We start from the raw sequence: 27,078 nt of genomic DNA, 5'->3' as shown, positions 1-27,078 counted from the left end.
TTGTCCTAACTAGAGACAATTGTATCCTCATAGGGAGTCCAAGTATCAAGAGACAGATGGATGAAGTAGGGACATTAATAGTAATAACACAGCAGTAACTATAGAAGCAGTGCTTGTGAAAGCAAGAGGCCCTAGGCATTAAGAATCTGATGCTTATAAAGGCACAGAGATTCTGAGGACATTCAAGTAAGGATCTTTCCAGAAATCCTATGAGAAGAAGACAACTGATAGGATGGTAGCAGGCAGGATCTGAGGAGACCAGGACAAAGACTGTCTCTCTCAATTTCAGTGACAGAGTTTATGAACCTTCAGAATGTGTCTGTCACAGGCAGTCCAACGACAATCACAGCTATGAATTACTTTCAAGTTCAAATTTAATTCTTAGTAAGACTATACATAAACCACAGCGTTGATTTTTTCTTATCTATGTCTTTGCCACATTACTGCTTCTAAAATACCCATTTAGAAGTTAGAATATAAATGACTGAACTCAGATGGTTTCAACATGTTACATGGTAATGACCCAGAAATTTAGGTAGGTACTGCTTTAGTTGATTATTCAGGCCATATGTTAGAGCTGGAAGAAGAAGGTCTGGGGTCTTAATATGTCTTAATATGTCTCCTGTCTTATGCTGCTAGAGATACATGCACATAGAGTAGCTTTGCTGGCCTATTTTATTGATTGATTGATTCATTGATTGCACAGATTTGTTACTTCACAGGAGAACCTCAGTACACACACATATACCCCTACTTGTCTATATCAGTAACCACTTAAAACATTTCTTCTCCCTTTCCCTGTTTGTTCCTCCACACAAGAAGGAAAAAAAAAAAGGGGGTCATGCGGGATAAAATAACATAGTATTTCAATCTCTTCCTAAATTTGTAATCAGTCCAGAAAATTCATGAGGAAGTTCAACTCAGTGACAGCTAATCTGTAGAAAATGCACCCTGTGTGGGTCCTGTACCCCCATAACTGCTGATCTCTTCATGTATTCTTTATCATGAATCCACTGAACTTTAATTAATATGAAAAATTCAGGTTTTCATCTGATTTAATGTGACTGACATCGTGCTGCTACTAAAAGTGAAATAGAGTACAAGCACGGCAAAAATAAAGCCTGAAACCTGGTGCCTGCCATAGTTCTGTTTCTCCTAGATGCTAGCATGTCTATGATGCCTGACAGAATCACATCGATAGCATTTTCCAGGAAACTTGATGGCTATACCTATAAACAAGAACATCCTTGAAAAATGTCTATACCCAGGAAAGGACGCCGTTCAATATCTGTCTTTAGTTCCAAATGTCCAAGTTGAAAATGAAGGAAAGTGCATAGTTATAGGTATACAACTCCAAAAGGTAAATGGGGTAAAAGAGAGGGAAAGTCTTGAGAAGTGAAAACACACACATCCCTATATCCATCTGTCATTTGCCCCCGCACACCTTTCTCCTCCTGTTCAGTGAATTGTTCAGAGTAGGCATCAATGTGTTCTTGGTGGGGAGCTGTGTGACATAGGTCACTTTCCTTTCAGATCCTAGCCACTAGCATTCTGGTTGCCATGAACCAGGCTGCTGGTCATGTTCATGGATTCTGCTTACACATGTGTATGGTACATGGTGACGTGGCACAGCACCTGTGCAGGGCTACCTACAGCCCTCCAGCCTGCTTCCTCCACAGAACCTAATATGCTGATGGAGCAATATATGAAGACCTAAAACATTGACTGCCAGGTTAACATTAACACATTTTTTTAACTTTAATAAAATACCTTGGGATTTGCATTTCAAAAACCTCCAGCTTTCTGTTAAAAAATGATTGACCCTCTCACCGTTTCCCCACCCTGGCCATGAGTGCCATTGAGCCCTTCCTCGTCAAGCCTTCTCAGAAGACTTTCAGGATCAGCAACTCCGGACCAAGAAACAAAAGCAGAATCCTCTCATTTCCCCATGGAAATGAATGAAAATTACCGACAAAATAAAATACAACTGCAAAGGAGACATCAGGGAAGAACCAAGGTGAGTCTATAAGGAATCCCACATGGGATGGCTATGTCAAGGTCACTCAACTCTTACCATATCAAACTGAAAAAGTTATCAGTATCTGGACAGTTAGGCATGTTTTATTGGGGGAAATAATGATTTCTTGTTTTTATACCTCTTTGCTAGCAAGTTGGTTCAGTAATACATATGTGATATCTACTGGTTAAAAAAAAAGAAAAAAGATTTAAAATTAGAACTTTGTTCCAATTCTATCAGCCTTGGTCAAATAGTTCTATGTATACATACCTCTATGTCCCAGTACCAGGAATTAGATTATCTCTTACCGTATAAATGTGATTATAGATCATTTGAATTCTTGGATATTCTTTTTTTTTTTCTTTAAAGATTTTATTTATTTATTTGACAGACAGAGATCACAAGTAGGCAGAGAGGCAGGCAGAGAGAGAGGGAGGAAGCAGACTCCCTGCCGAGCAGAGAGCCCCATGCGGGGCTCGATCCCAGGACCCTGAGACCATGACCTGAGCCAAAGGCAGAGGCTTTAACCCACTGAGCCACCCAGGCACCCCAATTCTTGGATATTCTAATTAAAGTGTAAAAACTCTGAGATGGTGAATCTCATTTAAAAAAAAACAAAACCTGAAATTATAGTCAGTTAATCTAAAATCTGAAGCACTGAACTTATTTTCAATTCAATATCAATTTTTTTCTTTTCCCTATAACCTCTGATAATTAAAGATAATTTTCTATGTATGTATATCCATATACAAACATGCACACACACGTGTAAAACTTTTCAAAATTGTAGTATAAACAAGTGGTATGGAAATAATTTGATTTCAATGGAATTTTGTTTAAAGAAATAGTTCCAGAGATGGCAATGCAAGAGAGCTGATGTCCATCTTTGTTGTGGATTAGCTGGGGTCTTGAATTTAAAAGGTTCAGAGTGTTTCTTCCCATTTCTTAATTTTTTATATTTGTTTTGGTAAATTCTGTGGATATTTAAGTATGTTTGGTTTAACCCTGTATTTCTATCAAAGCATTCAAGATCTGCAAGTACATGGGGATGGTTTGGGAGGCTGGGGTTGGTAGACAAATCTGAGTCTCTAGCATTTTTGCACATCTTACAGATAGAGGCATTATCTGCTTTTGTTCTGGATTATCTATTACAGATGTTTGTATGGTGAACATCCTTGGAAAATACAGATGGTATTTCTCTCCAGAGCAAAGGGCAGGCATACTTACTGTCTAGTATAATAAAGTTAATGTCTCTCACTGGGGCAAATGTCTGGCAGGCTTACTGCCCATTATAAAAGATTCATGTTCTCTAAACTTGGGTGGTTCTTTTCCCTATAACACAATACACTATGTCACAGCTATTACCTGGTGTTGTGTGTGTGTGTGTGTGTGTGTGTGTGTGTGTGTGTGTGTGTTGACTTGTAGAAATTAGGAATTGTGGAATGGCACAAGAAATGTGGATGTTTTGACTCTGCTGCTACTATGAGTGGTAAATTTTCCTTTGTTTCTGACCCAGGAATCTTGTGTCTTATGCCAGTATCTTTGAGACTGTGTCAAGCTAATTTATTCACTTGCAAGTAAAATCCCAGATTCTATGCTATTCTTAACAGCTGGGTATTTGGCCTAGTAGGAATGCCAATTCCTTATTTGTTACAGGACCATCCCTATGAATATCAAATAACAGGAATATTTCCTTTGGAATGATGTATCAGTGAGCCTATGTTGTAGACCAGGGATTGGCAAACTGCTCCCCACCTGGAGACCAAATCTGGCTTACCACCTGTTTTTGTAAACAAAGTTTTATTTGGACATATCCATGCATGTCCTTTACATGTTGTCTGTGGTTACTTTCACCTACAACAGCAGAGGTGAGGACTTGAAACAGATGCTGTATGGCCTTTGAAGACTAAAATATTTATTATCTGGCTTTTTAGAGAAAAAGCTTGCTGATGTTTGTTATAGAGCAAACGAGGCATAAATTCAGCTATCATAAGTTGATTTAGGAATATCTGGAGTAGAGAGATGAAGATAAAATATATATTGCATGACAGGATGAAAGGGAGCTTAACAGTTAACTACAGATAAGCTCACTGACTGTATATACTTTACTTCTAAAGTATATTCAACAAATATGCAAGCCATAACCACACATGCAAATCCTTTAAGACTCAGCTCATCTTCTCTCTAAGAAGTTGACCCTGATTCAGCATTAGGAAATTTATATTTTCTCTTCAGAGCTCCCGCAACGCTTTATCTAAACATCTTCTATAACCAATTTTCTACCTTATGCAATATTTACATACCCATGATTTCTCAGGGTGAAATCCATATCTGTAAACAGATTAACAAACTTATTTCCATGATCCAAATTTTGGGGTAATGATCCACCTTTAGGGACCTAGATATTGATTTGAACAAACCTTTTTTTTTTTAAAGTAAGAATCATTAAAATAGGATTTTTTTTCCTCCTGTAAGTCTAACTAGCAAATTATGCTCTTAAATTGAAAACTTAAATATGTTTTAATGCACTGTCTTTGTAGATTTCCTTTTGCATTTATACTTCTTAAGGTCAAATTGCATTTTCTTAGTTGGTTTCAACTCAATAAAGGAGGAGAGTAACAGAATAGAACCATTCCTGTAGGCAGGGGAAAGTATATATACATATCTTCTTAAGAAGGTGATATTGGACAAGATATAGAAGGAAATGTTGCTCTGAGATTGACACAGCCATCTCTTGCAAATGGAGAAAGAAGGTGAGCCAATCAGTTTGTCACCAATTCCATGTTACATAGTCATGAGTAGGATTCAGGTGTAGCAGGATTCAGGTAGGTATAAATGGAGTGCCAGAGGACTATTGGATGAATGCACAGAAGCAGATTCTCAGAGAAGGAAGAATCATGCATGTGTTGGAGATTACTGAGCTGAGTTACTAGGGGAAACATTTCATGAAGAAATGACTGAACACCCTCCAAGAAATTTAGGATATACAATAATAATAGCAACAACATTACCGGTTAAGAGCCAGATGCTCTATTAAGCAATTGAAATGTTTTATATCATTTAACCACAAATGCTATATAAAGTAAGGCTGATTGTTGTCCTCATTTTATAGATGAGAAAAAATGGCTTCAACAGGTTATGTAATGCTTAAGGTCACACAAGTGACAAGTGAAGCTGATTCAGGTTCAAACGACTTCACTCCACAGCACTAACTTTTTTAGTAATTATATTCTACTGTCTTCAGATGAACAAAGCTGCTTCTTCATAGTCTTCCATCCATTGCTCTACTGGAGATACCTCATGAAGATGGGGTGCTGAAATAAAGGGATTGATCCACACAGTTTCAGGCATGATTTACTTTTGAAGCTCATTTCGTCCCCTGAGACATGTTTCTCTATTCTCAGTTCAAGGATCAGGGAATGGCCGTTCCCAATTCCTAAACAATTCCATTTGCTGTCAACGCCACTGCATATATTCACAGTTCAGGTGTTCCTACTTCTAGCAATCTACTTCTGTGCTATTCACACGTACAGGCAAAGTATTCTATTCTGATGGCAGGCCATACCATTAACATACTTAACACTTCAGAATAAGGAGAGGCAGACCTTGATCTAAATCTTTAAGATGTGCTAATAATAATTTTTCAGGCAAATTCATTATTTCTTGATGCTCTCAGAATAGTACAACTCTAAAGTAATTATGATATATACCAGCTTCTGGTCCAGAGCTCCAGGGTTTCAGACAAAGACTAGAACCTCTTCAGAGAAGCCAGCATCCTGAAGGAGGACAAAGTTATGGTGGCAAGAGAGTTCTCAGCAACTGGTACTCATCCTGGTTTTATCTTTTCATTTTGAATCATTTAGTTACACTCTGACCTTAAAAAAATCTAACTGAAAGGAAAGTAAAATTTTTATAGCCAACAGGACAGGAAGGTGAGAAAGTTTGAGTGAATGGAGAGACAAAGTAAAATTCAAGAATACTGTAGTATGCCTTTCATGTGGAAAAGAAATTAGAGAATTTAAGGTGAAGTGAACTTATCAAGTCTTAGGGGTTTGCACAGATATAGACCTAAGAATAGCCAGATGCTACAACAGTCCACATTGTATTATTGCTGCAACTCAGAATATATACCCACAGGCTGAAACTTGATTTTTTACTTTAGCAGCCAACCGCTACCATCAGCTTCTTAAGGAACAACTGCAAATCTGAGGGAGAAAGCTTGGATGTGTTTCTTCTTATCCTCTAGTGACAAGGTTTGTTTTTGACTTTTTAGCTGGTCCCTACCATCCTCCAATTCCAACAGAGTAAAACTATTTTCAAGGGAAGAGCAAAATGGATATGCACATTTGACAAGACTTCTGGCATTTTATGTTTAGATAAACACTGTGGTGTCAATGGGACATTAGTGATTGTATTTATTTCTGAAAACTGTAACTAAAATGTACCAGTTACTTAGGGTTTGGGACTATGTCCTACTTCTCTTTTTCATGTATCCTCTACCTTTAAAAATATCTATACAGTCACTAGTATATCATAGGAGCCCACTAAATACTTCTTACATTGAGTCAGTAGCATGGTTTTTATAAGCTATATGGATTGAAGCAGTTATGGTAATAAATATTCATGAACCTATGGGCAGGATAAAAATCATTCGTATTTTTCCTGTATCTATTATTCTATATAATGGCTGTGAGATAAACTCAGTTACCTGTATCTTTATTATTTTCATATGGTGTGTATACCCCACTAAGAATGTCAGCTGAAATGGATGTCAGCTCTGACCATGAAATTGTCACTGGGTAGATGCTAATTCTTTTCTGAAAACTAACTGTGGAGCCACAAATTTTGTTGGGAAGTTGGCATATTTTATTTACTAATCAAACCATTCATATCCCCCACCAAATTTCACTTTTCTCCTGAAACTGGTCTCCCTGTGTGTTACGTATTTCAGTAGTATCTCTCAGTTTATAAGAGTGAAGTCTAGTGCCATTGTAGAATCCCCTCTCCTTCTCTGCTCACATCTATTCCATTCTGAACTCTAAGGTTTCTGAATCCTTTTTTTTTGTAATGCCAATTTATGAAATATGAATGGGCTATGTACTTAGAAATATTAGCTATTATCATGAGTTGACATTTTTGAGAGGTTAGATTTTATGCCTTTAAAAACAAGACTTTACATTTATTCCTACTAAGTTTTATCCTCTTAGTTCTTTGTTTTTGTTTTTTTCCAAAACCCAACTCAGTCATTCATTAGCTTTTTGACACTAGGTGAATTATCACAATTCTTTTTTTAATCATTTTATTTTATTTTTTCATCGTGACAAGTGTACTCTTTAATTCCCATCACCTATTAAAACCCATTTCCTCATCCACCTCCCCTCTGGTAATTGTCAGTTTGTTCTCTATAGTTAAGAGTCTGTTTCTTGATCTCTCTCTTTTTCTTTTGCTTGTTTGTTTTATTTCTTAAATTCCACATATGAGTAAGGCCATGTGGTACTGGTCTTTCTCTGACTTATTTCACTTAGGATTATACTCTCTAGCTTCATCCATGTTGCTGCAAATGAAATAATGAAATCTTGTCATTTGCAGCAGTATGGATGAAGCTAGAGAGTGGCTAGAAGCTAGAAGATGTGAGATATATATATATATCTCACATCTTCTTTATCCATTCATTGATCCATGGACACTTGGGCTGATTCCATAGTTTGGCTATCGTAAGTAAGGCTGCAATAAACATAGAGGTATATGTATCCCTTTGAATTACAGTTTTTGCATTTTTTGGGTAAATACCCAGTAGTGAGATTCCTGGATCAAAGGGTAGTTATATTTTATTATTGATTTATTGATTGATTGATTTTTTTGAGGAACCTGCATACAGTTTTCCACAATTGCTGCACCAGTTTGCATTCCCACCAACAGTGCATGAGTTTCCTTTTTATCCACATCCTTGCCAACACCTGTTGTTTCTTGTATTTTTCATTTTAACCATTCTGACAGGTGTGAGGTGATTTCTCATGGTGGTTTTGCTTTGCATTTCCCTGATGGTGAGTGATACTGATCATGTTTTCATGTGTCTTTGGACCGTCTAGATGTCTTCTTTGGGGAAATGTCTGTTTGTGTCTTATGCCCATTTTAAAAAAAAAATTATTTATTTGAGAGAGGGAAAGATGGAACAAGTGGGGGGAGGGACAAAGGATGAGAGAGAACTAGGCTCCCCACTGAACAGAAAGCCTGGACTCAGCGCAAGATCCCAGGACCCTGGGACCATGACCCAATCTGAAGGCAGATGCTTATGTTCTGTCCATTTTTAATTGGGTTATTTGTTTTTGGGGTATAGAGTTGTGTAAGTTCTTTAAATATTTTGGATACTGATCCTTTACTGGATATGTCATTGGCAAATATCTTCTCCTATTCAGTAGGTTGCCTTTTAGCTCTGTTGGTTGTTTGCTGTGTAGAAGCTTTTTATTTTGAGGTAGTCCATAGTTTATTTTTGCTTTTATTTCCCTTGTCTAGAAAAATGTTGCTACATAAGCTTTTTGAATATTTACATTCTTTTCACTCCCTCAACCATTTTTAGTTCTGATTGAGTTATTGCAATAAATATCCAATTGGCTTTCTTGAGTCTAGATTCTGCCCTGTCCAATACAACTAACAGTTCTGCCAGATAAATGTTCTATATATACTCTTTGTCCAAAAACAATTTAATGACTCCCAATTGTTGGAAAAGTCCATTCTTTACATATTTTTAAGAAAGGCTTCCTAGACATTAGCCTTACTCTATCCAGTAGAAAGCCCAGTGATATGATCAAGATCTATCTGTGCTCAGAGTTCCATTTCTTTGATTTAAAAGTCAAGAGGATAAAAAAAAAAAGTCAAGAGGGTGAACCTGTTTCTTTTTGACTTATTGTGCATAGGGTAACTTCATAGGGTAGTGCTTATTAAAAACCTCAAACATCCTGCTATTCCAAGTTCCTAAACATTTTTAGGATATGGACCTTTGATGAGATTTTGATAAAAGCTGGGGCTCCTACACACAGAAGAATAACATATAGACTTCCATGGCATGAATGCCTCTGATGGTTTATGGAATTACCCTGCACTTTCTTCCTGTAATATTTTTTGTTCTTTTCTCTCTGTTCTGTGGATCTACACTTTCTAACATATCCCAGGAAACTTCTTGAGATCTAAGTCAAATGTGACATCTTCTGCTGTCTTCTTTAATTTCATTAATTGGACAGGAATGACCTAGTCTCTAAACCTGCATAGAATTTTGTGTGCATCTTCCTCACACACTCTTCCTCATATTTTAATTCTTTGTGTTCTACTCTAATTCTCTCCACTATTGCAAGACCTTTGCAAGCAGGACTGTTGTCTTACTCCTGTTGTGTCCCCTTATACCCTTCATCCCACTCCCTCCACCCTAATATAGACCTTAAACATTAGAGATACTCAGTACACATTTATCATGTCAATGAATAAATGAAGAGTTAGGATAGCAGCATCAAAAGCTCTAATCTAACTTTTCATTTACCTGTGTATTTATTTGTTTTTTAATAAATAACTTATGAAATACTTTAATAAGTAACTTGTGAAATATCCTAACCATAAATAACTGAGAATAAAAGGAAAAGGTCAAGTTGGGCCATTGGGCAGCCATCGAATTTCATGGAATATTTCTGAGAGAGAATAGATTTTATCCAGATTCTGTGCTAAAACAATGTTACTCCCTATAATACTAAGGTCAACTTTCACAACCATGAGTTCTGTGCTGTATTTACAATTCAAAATGCTCAACTTTGAAGAACTTTTTTTTTAACTTGGAGAAAATAAAACTCATGCCCTTAGTTCCTTAAAATGATACTTTCCAGATGAGAAAATGTTCATAGAGCACTTTGCAAAAGCACCATTTTCTTACCAAGGTAGTGGTTTGTGTCCTGATGAGTAAGTAAATAACCCGTTCTTATTGTGCATTTGTTCCTCCAAGGAAAATAATCCTAACACATCACCTCCTATTAGATTATACTTTTATTTCCATGATAGTCCATGAGAATTAAGTTTTCTGATTAAATGACTATGAAATCCCTGATTTCCTGATCTACAGACCACCATTCCTCTTGGGAAATGGATATACCCCACCTTACAGAGACTATTTTAAGTTCTTTAAGGTAGCTTGTCCATATGTCCATGACCTTCAGAATCCAACACTGCACACTCAGCAGGAGTCTTAGGCCACTCCCACATGGCCTTTAACAAGATGAAAATTGTGTTCATTACATGAGTCATGCATTCAATCACAAATACATTCATTTATTGCATATATTCATTACACATACTCAAAGAAATTTTTAAAAATATATTTTTGTTCTAAATTGATGTGGAGGTATAACCCAGATACTCCCCTTTAATTGAGGGTAGGATGGGACTGCAGGTGAGCCATATTTGGAATAAAAAATAACCTAATTTGAGCTCATACTTCTAATCTTGATGTCAAGGAAGAAGCCACTGAGAGTGATATGGTGGTTCTTTCAATATAAGACAGGCCCAGAAAAGAATAAATGCTCATCAGAACAAAAATTTTGTAATTTTTGTTTCCCAAGAGCTAGAGTCATGCTAAAAGGAGAGATAGACTTGTCACAAGTGAGACCACACTGTGCTGTCTCTGGGGAAATGTATCACTGGCCTTGCTGAAGGGTACTGGCTCCCTAGGTTAATTAATGAGTTAATCAGCACCATCCCTGCTGCAGTAGAACCTGAACCAGATTTGGAAGGAACAAAGGAAAACTCTTAACTCCATAAAACAGGAGCCTGCACAGGCTGGAGGAAGAAAGGGTCTTGGTGCTGAGGTGGAGTATTTATGAATATCCTCCTTTGGGTCCACATTTTTTGAAAGCCCAAATCTGTATGAACCCTTTCTGATACTCAGTATACGGGAATAAAGAAGCTGACTACAGCTTCTTTAGCTAGAAAGCATAATAATTATTGTTAGGGTCTTACTGTGTTCCCCCAATGTTCATGTGTTGAAACTTTGCCCCCAAGGTGATGGTATTAGCAGGTGGGGACTTTGGGAGTTAATTAGGTCATGAGGGTAGAGTCCTCATGAAAGGGAATAGTGCCCTTATAAGAAAGACACCACAGAACTCTCTCACTCACTTTCAACCATGTAAGGATATAATGAAAGGCAACTATCTGCTATCTAGAAGAAGGTCCTCAGCAGACCTGACCATGCTAGCACCATGACTTCAGACTTCTAGGCTCTAGAACAGTGAGAAATAAATTTCTGTTGTTTATAAGCCCACCCAGTCTGTAGTACTTTGCTTTAGCAGCCTAAACTAGGATGACTATATGTGTATATAAAATCATATATACATGCATTAATATCCTATAAATTATACATATTCTTTAAAGATATAATTGAGTGGTGAGTAGAAAAAACTCTATATCCTTCTGCTGAATTTGCTTTATGTTTTGTCTGAGGAACCCTAGAACAGTGAAATCTATTTAGGTGTAGGGTGGTGATCATTTCCTATCTCCATCATCCTGCTAAGCCCAGACAGAAAGGAAAATGCACTGCTTCCATGCCCATTGAATAGATAATTACGAAGCAGGGTCATTGCAGGTGCTGGCAGCAGTAAGAATACTCAGTCCCCCCACATGAGGACTGCAAGAACCAAATTACCCGGCAGAAGAGGGAAGAGCTTCTCATGCCTGAGTCACACTGGTAGCCTTTTGGAATGATGCAATGTGGTTTCTCAGGAAGAAAGGTCCCTAACAAAACTGTCCACATAGAGCCTCTGACTGTTATTCATTTAACTTTCATACAACTCCTTGCTTCATACAATAGATACTGGCATTTCTATATCATCTTTCTTTTACAGAATTTAATTATTAGGGCTCACAAAAGAATGAACACTTCAGGCTTTCTCACAGAGCTCTATGTGACAGAAGTTCTTTCTGAGAGGAAAGTCTGAGCTTCAGTCAAGGTAGCATGGAGTTTTTTTTTTTTTTTTTTTTTTTACCAGGATGAGTCCTGGTGCTGGGAGTTGCAGGAGGACAAATTGGGGGCATGGTCAAGTCTGTATTCTCTGCTCCTCAAAGGATGAAACCCCAAAGGGTGTGAGTCTGGAGTTGACTTAATCACAAGTGCTTCTGTTGTAGCATTTAATTATGGTCAGAGGCAACTTTCCCTCTTTGTAAAATGATCATATCCTCCTACCTTCTCTTCTGGCCACAATGGAGCACAACCTTGAATTGGGAGAAGAAACCAGTTGGAAACCTTTACTCAGGCAGCCACATGCTTGTTTACTCAATAGGACTGAGGGGGTTTGGCCATCATGGCCCAAGTTAACTAGTGAGTAATTATGACTAAGAAAGACAGAGCTTTCTCCCTGCTAGTACTTCAGAACCTAGTGCACTCCTCTTGGGCAAGTATAAAGACCAGATCTGTGAGGGGTACAAAGTGGATCTGTGCAAGGTGTTCAGACCCCCCAGTCTCTTGGGATAGCTGGGAGTAGCTTCCTGGCTTGGTTGATATCTGTGACATTTTCCTTTAGCTGAAGGATTGCCTGGGTTTAAAGACAGGTAGTGCCTGAATGAACCATTATTATGGCTGACAGGTATCAAACATTGCATGAGTATATAGCTCTCTGGTTAAAAAAATAAATATATAAAACAAATCAGAGATGTATATATTCTCCTTTTCTTTTACCATTTAAAATTCCATATTTTGCAACAGGATTCACTAAAATTAGGGCTCAGTATCACTGAAAACATGAAGGGTGGGAACAGAGACAAAATGTTCTCCAAAACTGCCAAAAGGTATGTATCAATGTTGTATGGGCAGAAGTGGCCACCCATCTAATAGGCTGACAAAAGTTGCTTGGTAGACTCTCATGGTCAAACAATGTAGGATGAACACTTATTTTCCTACTTATTTTCTTAGATTAACTCTGGATACTGGCAAACTAGTCTAAGGGAAGGTATTTCAAACTGAGATATTAATTATTCTTGTTTATTCATGTAAAAGTATGCTCCATGGTAGGGATGAAGCAGTGGTTATCACAATAGAAGATAGATTAATGTGAATAGCATTTCTGGTTCTCCACCATGGTGGGAATGAAGTTACTCCTTCCCTCCCCACAGAAGTCTACTCAGAGACCTCAACAGTTTGACTTTCCAAGTGAATTAAGGAACATGTTGTATATCAGAAGAGGGGTTTGCTGATACTAACCCAGTACTTTTGAACCAGTCACTTCCACATTTACGGTATCTCTGTGAAGACTGAAATGAACATTAGACTCCATGAAATACAGCATTCATATTATTGAAAGCTCTGCCTCATCCGTCTCTCCCTCTCCCAGAACTCCTCTCTCTTTTGGGTGACTCTAAACCTTCACGTGGCACTTCGCATTTGAATCTTATATATTTCTTTAAGACTTATTTATTTATTTGAGAGCGAGAGAGAGCATACAAGTGGGAGGGGCAGAAGGGGAGAGCAAGAGAGAATCTCAAGCAGATTCCACACAGATCTCACAGAGCCTGATGTGGGGCTCGATCTAATGACAGTAAGATCGTGACCTGAGCTAAAACCAAGAGTCAGAGACTTCACTGCTTAACCAATTGTGCCTCCAGAAACCCCTGCATCTGAATCTCTTTACTTGCATGCGTTCCCTTAGCAACAGATTATAATTCAGCTCAATCCAGTCCCATTCTTTTTAAAATATTTATTCTGTGCAAATTACATGTCAGGGACTATGAGAGGTGCTGGTGATAAATACCCAAGACTTGGTCCCTGGCTTCTAATAAACAGCTTAATATAGATGAGGAGGCTGGCACATGACTCAAGTTTAGTGGGATAAATGTGACCATAGAAGTATGGCCAAAGTAACAGGTAGCATGGCGGGAATTTACAGGGCTAAATGCAGAGGTCAGGAAACGGTCCTTAGAGATGTGACATTTGCAATAGGCTATGGGATAAGTTGACTTCCCTCAGGCAAGGGTAGGGGAAGGAGTATTCTATTTCAGGCAGAAAGGAAGTTTGTGCAAACGATTGGAACATGTAATATCCAACCCATTTGGGGAAATGAAAATAGTGCAGCACCAATAGAGCATAAAATTTAAAATAGTGGAGATCAGCAGGATATGATACTTGGATTCAGATGATTAAGGGTTTTGCATTTTATGCTAAAAAGCTTGGATTTTATCCTAAGGCCAAAGAAAGTTATGCAATGATCTTGGACTTCCCAGCCTCCAGAATTGTGAGAAATAAATGGTTGATATTTAAGATACTCAGTCTATTGTATTTTTGTTGCAGCAAGATGAATGGGTTAAAGCGATGTATATTGGCATTAAATACAAGAAATGAGTCAGGAGGAAACGGCTGGGCACAAAGGACTATTTAGTAGACATAACCTAAAGAACTTGGTAAATGAGAGGGACAGGAATGGGGAGGCATCTGGAATCATCCCCAAGTTTCTGCCTTAGGTACCTTGGTAAATGCTGGTGCCATTAACAAGGAAAGGAATGAAATAGGAGTTAGAGAAGCTTTATGGAGAGGAAAATGAGGTGTTTGTTTTGGGTCTTTTCAAGTTTTGCTCATTTCTACTGGTAGGACAACCTGAGACAATTAACTGTCTAGCAAGCAATCACAAGTATAGATGTGAAATGCCAGGAAGAGGGCTGGGGATGCGTGTCTCATTCTCAGTGTGTCCCCTGAGCCCACCAGCTGGCCCTGGCACAGCAGCTATTCATTTCAGATCTTTGATAACGGTAGTAATTATGGTGCTAATGAGGATGCATCTTCAATCAGAGTTGTACTTTATCAGCATATGACATAGTTTAGGTAAGAACTTTTTTTCCTGAGGATGGGCTTAAAACGTTTTGGATGGCTCCATTAAATTATTCACCCTCTCTATTATGTTATTTCCCTTGATGTGTTCTTTGTGTGCAGTGGAAGACACTAACTAGACTCTCCTGGGAAAACACAGGGCCCTTGAGGTGGTCTGATGCTGCCCACAGTGTACCCTAGCTCCAGCTGTTGCCACGAGATAAACACCTATCTCCAGAGCATTAGGATGGTATAGTCACTGAAGACTGAGGGAAAAGAAAATCTTGCTTTAAACTTCATCATTCACTAACATTAATCATCTTTTGCCTCAAGTGCTCTACCAGGTGTTGGGTTATTTATTTATTTATCTCTATTCCAGCAGACCAGTGACCTCTCCAGTTCAACATGTAAAACTTCCAATAACGTTTTGAAAACAGAAGTATTAATGTATTGTGATAAACATAAGAAAACTGATTCAAATTTCTTTGAAAGCTTGATTATATTTCAGAGAGACTCTTCTTATTGGTAAGCAATCAACTGACTTCCTCATATTAGTTTCATCAGGTGGCAACATGGTACCTAGAACTGTTTTTCAGTCTGTTAGCTATCAAAATAAAAGAAGGCTGTCTCATTGAAGGCAGCCCAGAAATGTTGGGAATTTCCCAGGAATTGGGAAAACAGAACTCAGTACTACTAGCCAAAGGCAGAGTGAAAGATGGAAGTCAAACAGGAAAACTAGAAACACAGGAGAGACAGGAAGAACTATAGAAGGAAAAGGTGTAATCAAAAGGAACTTCCTTTACATGATCATACCTTGTCTTTGACTGCTTTTGTCAACTTTTCTAGTGTTATTTCCTCTGTTGTTGAAATTTTTGTTGTTTTTTGTCCTTCCTATTGCCTACATTCTTTTTGGTTATTTTTCATTGTCTAGAAAATGGTGATTAAACTTATTTTACTAAGTAAGTAAATTTTAACTTAAGTATTTATTGAATGAATCTCAAGTTTTAAGTCTCTGTGTGAGATCAGTACAATGGATATTCAAATAGGTAGTGTGTATTGTCTCTCCCCTGGAAGGGATTTATAATCTAGTGTGGAAAGTAGAATATGCATGTAAATGGCTATATTGTCAAACAGAATGGGAAGGGCTTAATGTCTGAAAACTACAGTGGAAGCTCAGAAGCAGAAGGAATTATTCCTAGATGAGAAACCAGAAAAGGACACAGTGGCAACATTTTTAGCTGGCCAGTGAATTATTATTAGTGATGTAGTAGGCAGAGGTGCGTAGGAAAATGCATGAGCGAAGACCCAGCATTGGCAAAGCAAATAACAGATTAAAAGAGAATCTGACAAAATTATCTGGATAGAATTTGATAATCTTAAAATCTTTGTGTGTGTGTGTGTGTGTGTGTGTTATATGAATTTAATTTTATCATTCTCATTATTTTGTCAGAAAATACAAATATCCTCAATTAAAACCCTTTACATTTAATTATTATATGAATCCCAGCAAACATTACTTTCAAACATTTTTAATGCTCTGAAAATAAAATATAGGCTCAAGTGATATTTGATTGACTTTGGATAATTATGGTCATATGTTTATTCTTTTGACTTATCAGCTGAAACTTCATTAGGTATGGTTCTTCAACTGTTTGAAGAACAACACCTTCTAGAAGAAAACAATTACAATGGCAATGTGGTATTTTTGCATTAGGAAAGGACCAAGTTAAAATTACTTTATTTAAAAATAACTTTATATTATCCAAATGGTAGATTATCATTTTTAATGAGTAAATTTGAGGGAAAGAGCAAAGATAAGCCATATATATCCAAGTCTGTCATTTCATAACTATCTTGACCATTTGATTATCTCTTTTTAAGAAGTACCTGCTTAGTATTTCACCTATGTTTCTATAGGGTTGCCCACCACTTTCTTATTCTTTTGTAAGACTTATTCATATATCCTATATATGAATCCTTTATAAAACATGTATTACAGGTATAGTAAATTCCATTATTTGCAATAATTATGTTCTATAAAGTCAAATGAACACAGAATTAGTGAATGCTGAATCTTGCTCCTAGAGGACACAAAGGATTGCATTCCTACACGCCTCTAGTTCCAACATTTTTGTCAACTGATCAAAGCATCACCTTATTTTATGTGTTTTCTGCTTAAAGACACCTCAGCTGATATATTGTTGATTCATTAGCATGAACCTCATGGCCAACAGTACTGTAACTCATGCCTACAAAGTTTGCTAATACACTTTCTATGTAAGGCACAGAATAGCCCTCCTCTCACCTAGAAACACTAAACAACACATCAGTACTAGGGTTGGGGGCCATCTGAAACAACAAAATAACACACACACAAAAAGCTAAAATATGCAAAAATATAGTACTAACTATACTTCAAAAAGGACACTTATTTACGTATGAGAGCTGAAATAAGAAGGCAGAATGACTCTTTGTTTGACCTCAGCCGTTAACATGCATGTTGGGCAACTCAAGTTTTTTACCACTCTGTTCTTGTCTGTGAATGACCATAAAAGCACTGGGAGTATTTAATTCAAGGTTACAAATAAATTTAGTGTGAAACAAATTCACAAATATAAAATCCATGAATAACAAGGATTGAGTATCCTTTATTCTATAGTTTGCTATTTTTATTGTTCTTTTAAACAGAGGCTCTTAATTTCAGTATAGCCCAGTTCATCAATCTTTTCCTTCATGCTTTATATACTGGGTTTAAAAGATCTTTGCCTACCTCAGGATCATGAAAAGGCTCTCCCATAATTTCTTGTATAATTTTAATATTTTGCCATTCCACATTTAAATGTATAGTCCATTGCATGGAGCACTGGGTGTGGTTCATAAACAATGAATCTTGGAACACTGAAAATAATAAAATAAAATTAAGATGTTAAAAAATGTATAGTCCACCTGTAACTGAGTTTTTATATATGGTAGGAGCTAGGACTCATGATCTTTTTTCCTTGTGGATATCCAACTGACCCATGCACTTATTGTAAAGATTCTCCTTTTTCCACTACTCTAGACTGTGAACTTTGCCATAAATCAGTTGACTATATACATTTATCTACTTGTGAACTTTCCATTCTGTTCCATTTATCCAGGTATCTGTCCTTTCCCTAGTAGTATGCTATATTTTAATTACTGTAGTTTACTTTTTTTAATTTATTTTTAAAAATTTATTTGAGAAAGAGCATGAGGGAGAGAGAGCCCACACATGGCGGGGGGCAGTTAGAGAGAGAAGCAGACTCCTCACTGAGCAGGGATCCTGACACAGGGCTTGAAGGGAGATGCTTAACCAACTGAGTCACCGAGGTACCCCTTAATTACTGTAGTTTAAAAATAAGTATCCGCAGTTGTTGGGATAAAACGTTCCTATTTATCTTTCTTCTTCAAGACTGTCTTAGCAATTCTTGACTTTTTGTACTTACACATAAAATTTAGAATATGCTTACTAATATTCCCATTAAAAAAGAAAGAAAGAAAAGAGAAAGAAATACTGTGGGGCTGATGGGATTGCACTGAATCTATAGATTAATCTGGAAGGAATTAGAGATTCTGAGTCTGCCAATCCAGGTATTCAAGATACTTCTTTGGATTTTCTTTAACTGTACTCAGAAATGTTCCAAAAAATAGAAATGGAAGGAAAACTTCCAAACTCATTTTACGAGGTCAGCATTATCTTGATCCCCAAACCAGACAAGGATTCCGATCTAGTAATTTTTTTTGACAGATATATGCTACTTTATTTTTTTTAATTTTTTTTATTGTTTATGCACCACATCCAGTGGTCCACGCAATACGTGCCTTCCTTAACATCCACCACCAGGTTCACCTATCCCCCTACCACCCTCCCCTCCAAACCCCTCAGTTTGTTTCTCAGAGTCCACAGTCTTTCATGCTTCGTCTCCTCCTCTGATTTCCCCCAGTACACTTTTCTTTTCCTTCTCCTAATGTCCTCCATATTATTCCTTATGCTCCACAAACAAGTGAAACCATATGATAATTGACTCTCTCTGCTTGACTTATTGCACTCAGCATAATCTCCAGTCTTGTCCATGTTGATACAAAAGTTGGGTACTCATCCTTTCTGATGGAGGCATAATATTCCATTATATATAGGGACCATATCTTCTTTATCCTTTCGTCTGTTGAAGGACATCTCGGCTCTTTCCACAGTTTGGTGACTGTGGCCATTGCTGCTATGAATACTGGGGTACAGATGGCCCTTCTTTTCACTACATCTGTATCTTTGGGGTAAATACCCAATAGCGCAATTGCAGTGTCATAGGGTAGCTCTATTTTTATTTTCTTAAGGAATCTCCACACTGTTTTGCAAAGTGGCTGCACCAACTTGCATTCCCACCAACAGTGTAAGAGGGTTCCCCTTTCTCCACATCCCCTCCAACACTTGTTGTTTACTGTCTTGTTAATTTTTGCCATTCTAACGGATGTAAGGTGGTATCTCAGTATGGTTTTGATTTGAATCTCCCTGATGGCTAATGATGATGAATATTTTTTCATGTGTCTGTTAGCCATTTGTATGTCTTCTTTGGAGAAGTGTCTGTCCATGTCTTCTGACCATTTTTTGACATGATTATCTGTTTTGTGTGTGTTGAGTTTGAGGAGTTCTTTAGAGATCTTGGATATCAGTCCTTTGTCTATAGTGTCATTTGCGAATATCTTCTCCCATTTTGTTCCCATATGTTCTCCCATAACCTCTTTGTTATGTTGACTGTTTCCTTTGCTGTGCAAAAGTTTTTTATCTTGATGAAGTCCCAAAAGTTCATTTTCGCTTTTGATTCCTTTGCCTTTGGAGACATGACTTGAAAGAAGTTGCTGTGGCTGATGTCAAAGAGGTTACTATGTTCTCCTCCAGGATTTTGGTAGATTCCTGCCTAACGTTGAGGTCTTTTATCCACCTCGAGTTTATTTTTGTGTATGGTGTAAGAGAATGGTTGAGTTTTATTCTTCTATACATAGCTGTCCAATTTTCCCAGCACCATTTGTTGAAGAGAGTCTTTTTTTCCACTGGATATTTTTTCCTGCTTTGTCAAAGATTATTTGACCATAGAGTTGCAGGTCCATATCTGGGCTTTCTACTCTGTTCCCTGGTCTATGTGTCTGTTTTTGTGCCAGTACCATGCTGTCTTGGTGATCACAGCTTTATAGTAAAGCTTGAAATCTGGCAACATGATGTCCCCAGTGTTTTGTTTTTCTTTTTCAACATTTCCTTAGCAATTTGGGGTCTCTTCTGGTTCCCTACAAATTTTTGGATTGTTTGTTCCAGCTCTTTGAAAAATGCTGGTAGAATTTTGATCGGGATGGCATTGAAAGTATAGATTGCTTTGGGCAGTATAGACATTTTAACAATGTTTATTCTTCTGATCCATGAGCATGGAATGCTTTTCCATCTCTTTGCATCTTCTTTAATTTCTTTCATGAGTGTTCTATTATTCCTCAAGTACAGGTCCATTACCTCTTTGGTTAGGTTTATTCCCAGGTATCGTATGGTTCTTAGCATTATAGTAAATGAAATCAATTCTCTAATTTCCCTTTCTATATTTTCATTGTTAGTGTATAAGAAAGGAACTGATTTCTATGCATTGATTTTGTATCCTGCCACATTACTGAATTGCTGTATGAGTTCTAGTAGTTTGGGGCTGGAGTCTTCTGGTTTTTCCATATAAAGTATCATGGCATCTGTGAAGAGAGAGAGAGTTTGACTACCTCTTTGCCAATTTGAATACCTGTTATTTCTTTTTGCTTTCTGATTGCTGTTGCTAGGACTTCTAGTACTATATTGAAGAACAGTGGTGAAAGTGGGCATCCTTGTTGTGTTTCTGATCTCAAGGGAACTTCACTCTTCAAGTGGAGGGATAGAGGGAACATTCCTCAACTTCATAAAATCTATGTATGAAAAACCCACCGCAAATATCATTCTCAATGGGGAAAATCCGTCTAACAATTTTAGAAAAAATTCTTATACATGTTTTGAGTTCATTTGGTATTTTCTGCAGTTATTTTAAATGGAATTTTTAGTTATTTTCTGTGGTTTGCTAATAAATAAAAACAAAGGTATTACATACAATAACCTTTCTAATGTCACTTATTAATCCTTACATTTTAATTATAGATATTTGTGTTTTTTACATAGACAACTTTATGATATGCCAAAAAAAAAAAAAAAGGTAGTATTCTCTTCCTTTACCCATCTTTATATTTTTTATTCTCTGTCTTGCCAACAGTACTAGCTAGGACTATTAGTACCTGAAATATAATGATAAATAAAACTGTAATAAAAGCCATCTTTGTCTCATTCCCAAACACGGGAAAATCTCTACAATATATTGCTAATTAATTATATGTTTGCTATAAGATTTTCCTAGATTTTCTCCATCAGATTAAGGAACTCTGCTTCTATGACTTATTTGCTAAGAGGCTTGTGGCCTAAATAAATGTTGAATTTTTACCAAAGCCTTTTTCTTCATCCATTGAAAGATACGACTTTTCTCCTTCTTTTCTCCTGACAATGTGGTGAATTACATTGATTTTTTTTTCCCAAAGGTTAAAAACTAACTGTGAATTCCTGAAATAAACTCAACTTGGTCAAGATGTGTCATCCCTACTATATTGCTAGAACCTATTTTCTTAAATTTTATTTAAGATTTTTGCCTCCAGGGTGCCTGGGTAGCTCAGTCAATTAAGCATCTGCCTTTGATTCAGGTCATGATCTCAGGGTCCTTGGATCAAGCCCTGCATCCAACTCCCTGCTCAGTGGGGAGTCTGCTTCTCCCTCTGCCCCTTCTCCTGCTTGTGCCCTCTCTCTCTCTCTGTCAAATAAATAAATAAAACCTTTTAAAAAAGATTTTGTATCTATACTCAAGATAAGTGATAGCTTATAATATTCCTCTTATAATATCATTTGTAATTTTAGATATCAAGATTATTGTTTTAGATTGTATTCCCAGAAAAAAAAAAAAAAAAAAGATCTTGAGACAGATTTGCCTGCAGATGAACTCCTATGAGGGAGTGAGGAAAACAGTAAAGGGCAAAAAGGAAGAATTTATTGTGATACAGTCACAACAGAGGCCACAGACAGCCCAAAGGAGTTCTTAACCCAGGATGGTCTTCAGCATCATTCTGTAAGGCCTGTGGGCTGGGCATTTAGATCACTCTGTTTGGTCACTAGAAATTCCTCCAGTGTGACTAAATTGAGGAGCCATCAGCTGCCAATACCAAATCAATGAGGTAATTGCTGACTCTGTTAAGAATTTAGTGTGCCACAGAATCTACCACAGTTCTTCCAGCCTCATAAAATGAAATAATGTTACCTCTTTTTACGGTCTCTAGAAAACTTTATTATTGTTGTTCCCTTCCATGTTTTGAAGAATTCACTGGTTAGTATATGTGAATGTGGGAAGAATTTAAATTATAGGTTTAATATCTTTAATACAGATACAAGTCTAATCAGATTTTCTATTTTTTGTGCCCATTTCATGACTTGGTTTTCCTAGAAATTGGGACATTTCACTTACATTGTCTTATTTAATTGTGTTAATAAAATATTTTAAGATCTATTTTACTTTCCCCACTATGTGCTTTTTCATTTTACATTCTTCTGCAGTTCTTTTCATTGTGAAATAGTACTACACGGCTGCCACATTATGTATTGAGAAATGACAGGAGACCCTTAGGAGCTGACTCCTAAATCCTACAATACAAGGGACTGAATTCTTCCAAAAACAGTGACCTCGAGAGAGCATCCTGAGCCTCAGATCTTGAGCCCTGGCTAAAACTGATTTCAGCCTGAGCAAAGAATCCAGTTAACACTTGCTAGACTCCTGGCCCCAGAAAATTTTAAAATAATTTGTTGTTTTTATAAGAACCTAAATTTGTGCTAATCTGCAGATAGAAAACACATTTAGTGGTTACATTACAAAGTTTAATGCCCATTCTTTTCTCATATTTTAAAATTAATGAATGTATTTACTCTTAACCAGAAAATGTAGCCAGATAATGTAACTTTAACACTAAAGTTTTAATAACATTTGTCTATTTTATTATATTTGTGGTGCCATAAGAAATTGTGATTTTCATGGTTTATACATCCATTGCTCATTTGGAATTACTCACACATATGCCATTTTCTTTGCTCTTTATTCCTTCTTACATCTCATACTATTCACCTAAAATATGTCACTTCTGACTATTATATATATTCTGGAGTTTTCTTTTAGTGATTTCATCTAGTGAAAAACTCACTTCTTGCTTGCCTGAAAATCTCTTTTCTTTATCATTCTCTCATTTTGAAAAGAATTTTTGTCTAGTATAGAATTCTAGAGAGACTTTTTTTTCCAGCACATTGAAAACAGGAATCCAGTAACTTCTGATTTTCATTGTTGCTGTTGTGAAGTCAGCTAGTAATCTGCCTTTTAAATCCTTTTCTTATTAATGCATGTTCTTTTTCTTTGTTGCTGCTTCTTTTCTCTTTTAAGGGCTCACCTCATTATGTCAGTACCCCTTTCCTCCAAGATAATCTCTCTTTTGAGCAATTCAAAGTCAAATGATTAGGGACCTCCATTACATTTGCAAAATCACTTTTGCCATAAGAGGTAATATAATCATGGGGATGATATTCCATCACCTTCACAAATCTTGCACACACCCAAGGGGAGGGGGTTTACAAAGGCATGAGTCATTGGGGTCATCTTAGAACTCTGCCTATAATACCAAGTGACCTGAAAAAAGTTGGTTCTTTAAAAAGAAAGTGTAAAACTCCCGTGTAGTGAGGCTAAAACAGAAAGAAAAAGAAAGAAAGAAAACATGTTCAACAGAGTAAAAAGGCAAAAATAGAAAAAGGAAATACTGAACATGGGTGGGGGAATAAAGCACAATAAATGTAATAATATTGATTATACTAAATGGAAATGGATTAAATACTCTAATTAAAGACAGGTTGGAAACAAAACAACAATAAATAAAATTTGACTACATGCTCCTTACCAGAGACATCTGAAATATATATAGCAAGGTTAAATTAAGGGATGGAGATTAATTCTTTTCCAAGAGAAACTTGGAGGTAATTGCATTATTAGGCATCAAAGGATTAGGTCATGGTGAAAAAACTCCGATTTACCAGAAAATTTTAAATTTGTAGGCATCTAATACTTGAACCCTAATTACATGAAACAAAAACAGACAGGACGACAAGATTAAAAGGAGAAATTCACAGTCACTATTGGAGATTTTAATACAACTTTCTTAGTAATTGACAGAACAAGTAGATAATAAATAAGCAAGAACACAGAAAATTTGAACATCACAATTGTCAAACTTGATCTAGTGATTTATATAGAGATCTGCGTCCTAAAACTGCAGAATACACATTCCTTTCAAGTTCACATAAAAGATGCATGGAATTTTATCATATGTTGAGTTATAAAGTAAGTCTCAACAAATTTCAAAGGCATTAAATAAGAGCATATTTTCTGACCTCAATGCAATTAAGTAGACATTTAAAGGATAAAAGAAAAATCTTTTGTTTGGAAATTGAGAAATACATGTCTAAGTAACTCATGAATCATAGGAAAAAACCATATTAAAAGTTAGAAATATTTTGAAATTAATGGTAATAAAAAACCATATATATAACTTCTGGAAACATAAAGATTTTCACAAGAAAAAGTTTAAAAATGACCGATCAAGGGAGTGCCACAGTGGCACCATTTGTTAAGTGACCAACTCTTGGTTTCACCTCAGGTCGTGAACTTCAGTTGTGAGATGAAACCCCATATTGGCTCCATGCTCAGCCCAGAGTCTGCTTAAGACTCTCTCTCTCTCTCTCTCTCTCTCCCTTTACCCCTCCCCCCAGCCCACTCTCTAAAATAAATAAATAAATTTTTTTAAAAAAGACTGATTTGGGATGCCTGGCTGGCTTAGTCTTAAGAACATGCAACCCTTGATTTCAGGGCTGTGAGTTCAAGCCCCATGTTGGGCATGGAGCCTACTTACAAAAAAAAAAAAAAAAAAAAAAAAAAAAAAAAAACTGATCTATGTCTCAGTTCCAAGAAGGTCGGGGGAAAAAAAAAAAAGCAAAATGAGTCTAAGGAAAGTAAAACAAAACAAACAAAATATTGAAGGCAGGAATAGATACTGATAAAAGATCAACAAAAAATACTCATTCTTCGAAAAGAAAGGATCAAAAACAAAAGAGATAAAATAGAAAAGACAAAATCACTGTCTACAGATGTTGGAAACACTGAAGAGATTATAAGACTATGTATACAAATATCATGTGAATACATTTGAAAACTAGGTAAATCAGACCATTTTCTAGAAACACAGAAATCCAATTGCATGCAGCAATGTGGAGGTGACTGGTTATATTGACAAGAACAGTTTTAGTGAATTGATAAGAAGTCCTGATTTAAAGGAGTTTAAAGAAGATTACAAGGAGAAGATCTAGAGTTAAAATAATGCTTTTGAATAATTTTGTGGTATGGAGAAAGAGGGAACTTCAATGATAGCTGGATGGAGAAATGAGGTCAAGAGAAGGTATTTGTTTAAAATGGCAGAAATAGCATAATCCATATAATAAGGGAAATAATCTGGTAGAGTTGTAGGAGAAAATGCAGAATTGCTCAAGAGATATGCTTGATAAGGCAAAAGAATACAAAATGGGCAGGATTCGCTGCGGGTGGAAACATGGGTTGTTCATCTACAGCATGACATAGTGTACTGAGAAAGAGTGTACTGACATAGACATTGGTAGTAGAGTGGATGTGCAGTTTGGATCTATGGAAATCCTCTTCTGATTATATTAATAGACAGGAAAACTAACTAGTATATAGATAAAACACATGTTAAATTATTCTATAATTTAAATGTAATTTAAGCTAAAATCACGATAGAATTTTAGTAGAATCGGACCATCTGATCCTAAATTTACTTGACAAAACAAATATCAACCAATTTTGAAAAAGAGGAAAGGGTGCGTGTGTGTGTGTGTGTGTGTGTGTGTGTGTGTTGGGGGTTACTACTATATATCAAAATTTATTTTAAAGATATAGCAATTAAGATCATTTGGTATTAGCATAGGAGTAGGAAATAGACAAATGACACTTGGCCCAGAAATGGACCCAAGGATATGTAGGAACTTAATATGAAAGAAATACAGTAGTACATTACAGGGAAAAGGAAGTAGTACATTACAGGAAAAAGTAGTACATCATTACACTTAAATGATGTGGGATATATGTTACCTATATAAAAATTTTTAAATAAATTCCTATGCCACAGTGCACACATGAATAAATGGCACACACAAAAAAAGAATAAATACCACCTGGATGAAAGACCTAAATATGAAAAATTCAAATCCAAGACTTACAGAAGAAATAGAAATATATATAGTCTCCAAAGTCTTCATATGAATACATTTTTTTCCTAGGAAATCTTTCACTTTCTGAGCTTTTATTACTCAGTCCCTAAATTGATTTGAATAATGTGGTATCTCTCACTATGGTCTCAGTGATGAAATATACTCACTAGTTAATTGGTAAGAAAGAACACTAGGATTTATGATGACATTCTCCAATATCCTTAGTGCTCATATCCAAGTTTCCCTTGGGTTAAATTTTACTGAAAAAAGAACAGATGTACTTTATTTATTCGGTGTATGCTACATAATCATGTGTATCTATATCTTATATAGCATATAGTTTGTATTATAAACATGTGATATATATATATATATATATATATATATAGCTTAGATCATCTGTATTAGCACTCATGTGGGTCAGAAGAAAGGGACACTCTATTGTACTAAAATTCATCCACAGAACCTTCCTTTTCCCCTGTTCAGCCTTTCTTTCTTCCTGTCTTTGGTCCATTCTTCGCTTGGGTCCATGCCCCACAGAGCTGATCCAAGCCTGGCAAGTCTTTGAAATCAATGGAAGCTCTGCAGGGGAGCAGGGGAAGCTGAGAAATGGGACCTTTGTAATTCTTACCTCTGCACCTTGCAGGCTTTGTCAAAATTTTTCGAATAGAGATCCAAACACTTTGCTTTGAATTTTGTGAGCTCCTTAGATCTCTGCCACAGACATTCTTCTTAAAGTACTTCCAGCCAGATAATGATCCCCAGAGACACCCACCTGCTCCAGGGCCACCCATGCCTCAGTGGGACTTGTTGTAATGT

This window comes from Enhydra lutris, unplaced genomic scaffold (assembly GCF_002288905.1).
Source record: "Enhydra lutris kenyoni isolate GAN:26980312 unplaced genomic scaffold, ASM228890v2 scaffoldscaffold61, whole genome shotgun sequence".
Taxonomy (NCBI): domain Eukaryota; kingdom Metazoa; phylum Chordata; class Mammalia; order Carnivora; family Mustelidae; genus Enhydra; species Enhydra lutris.
This window is presented reverse-complemented; position numbering follows the sequence as displayed.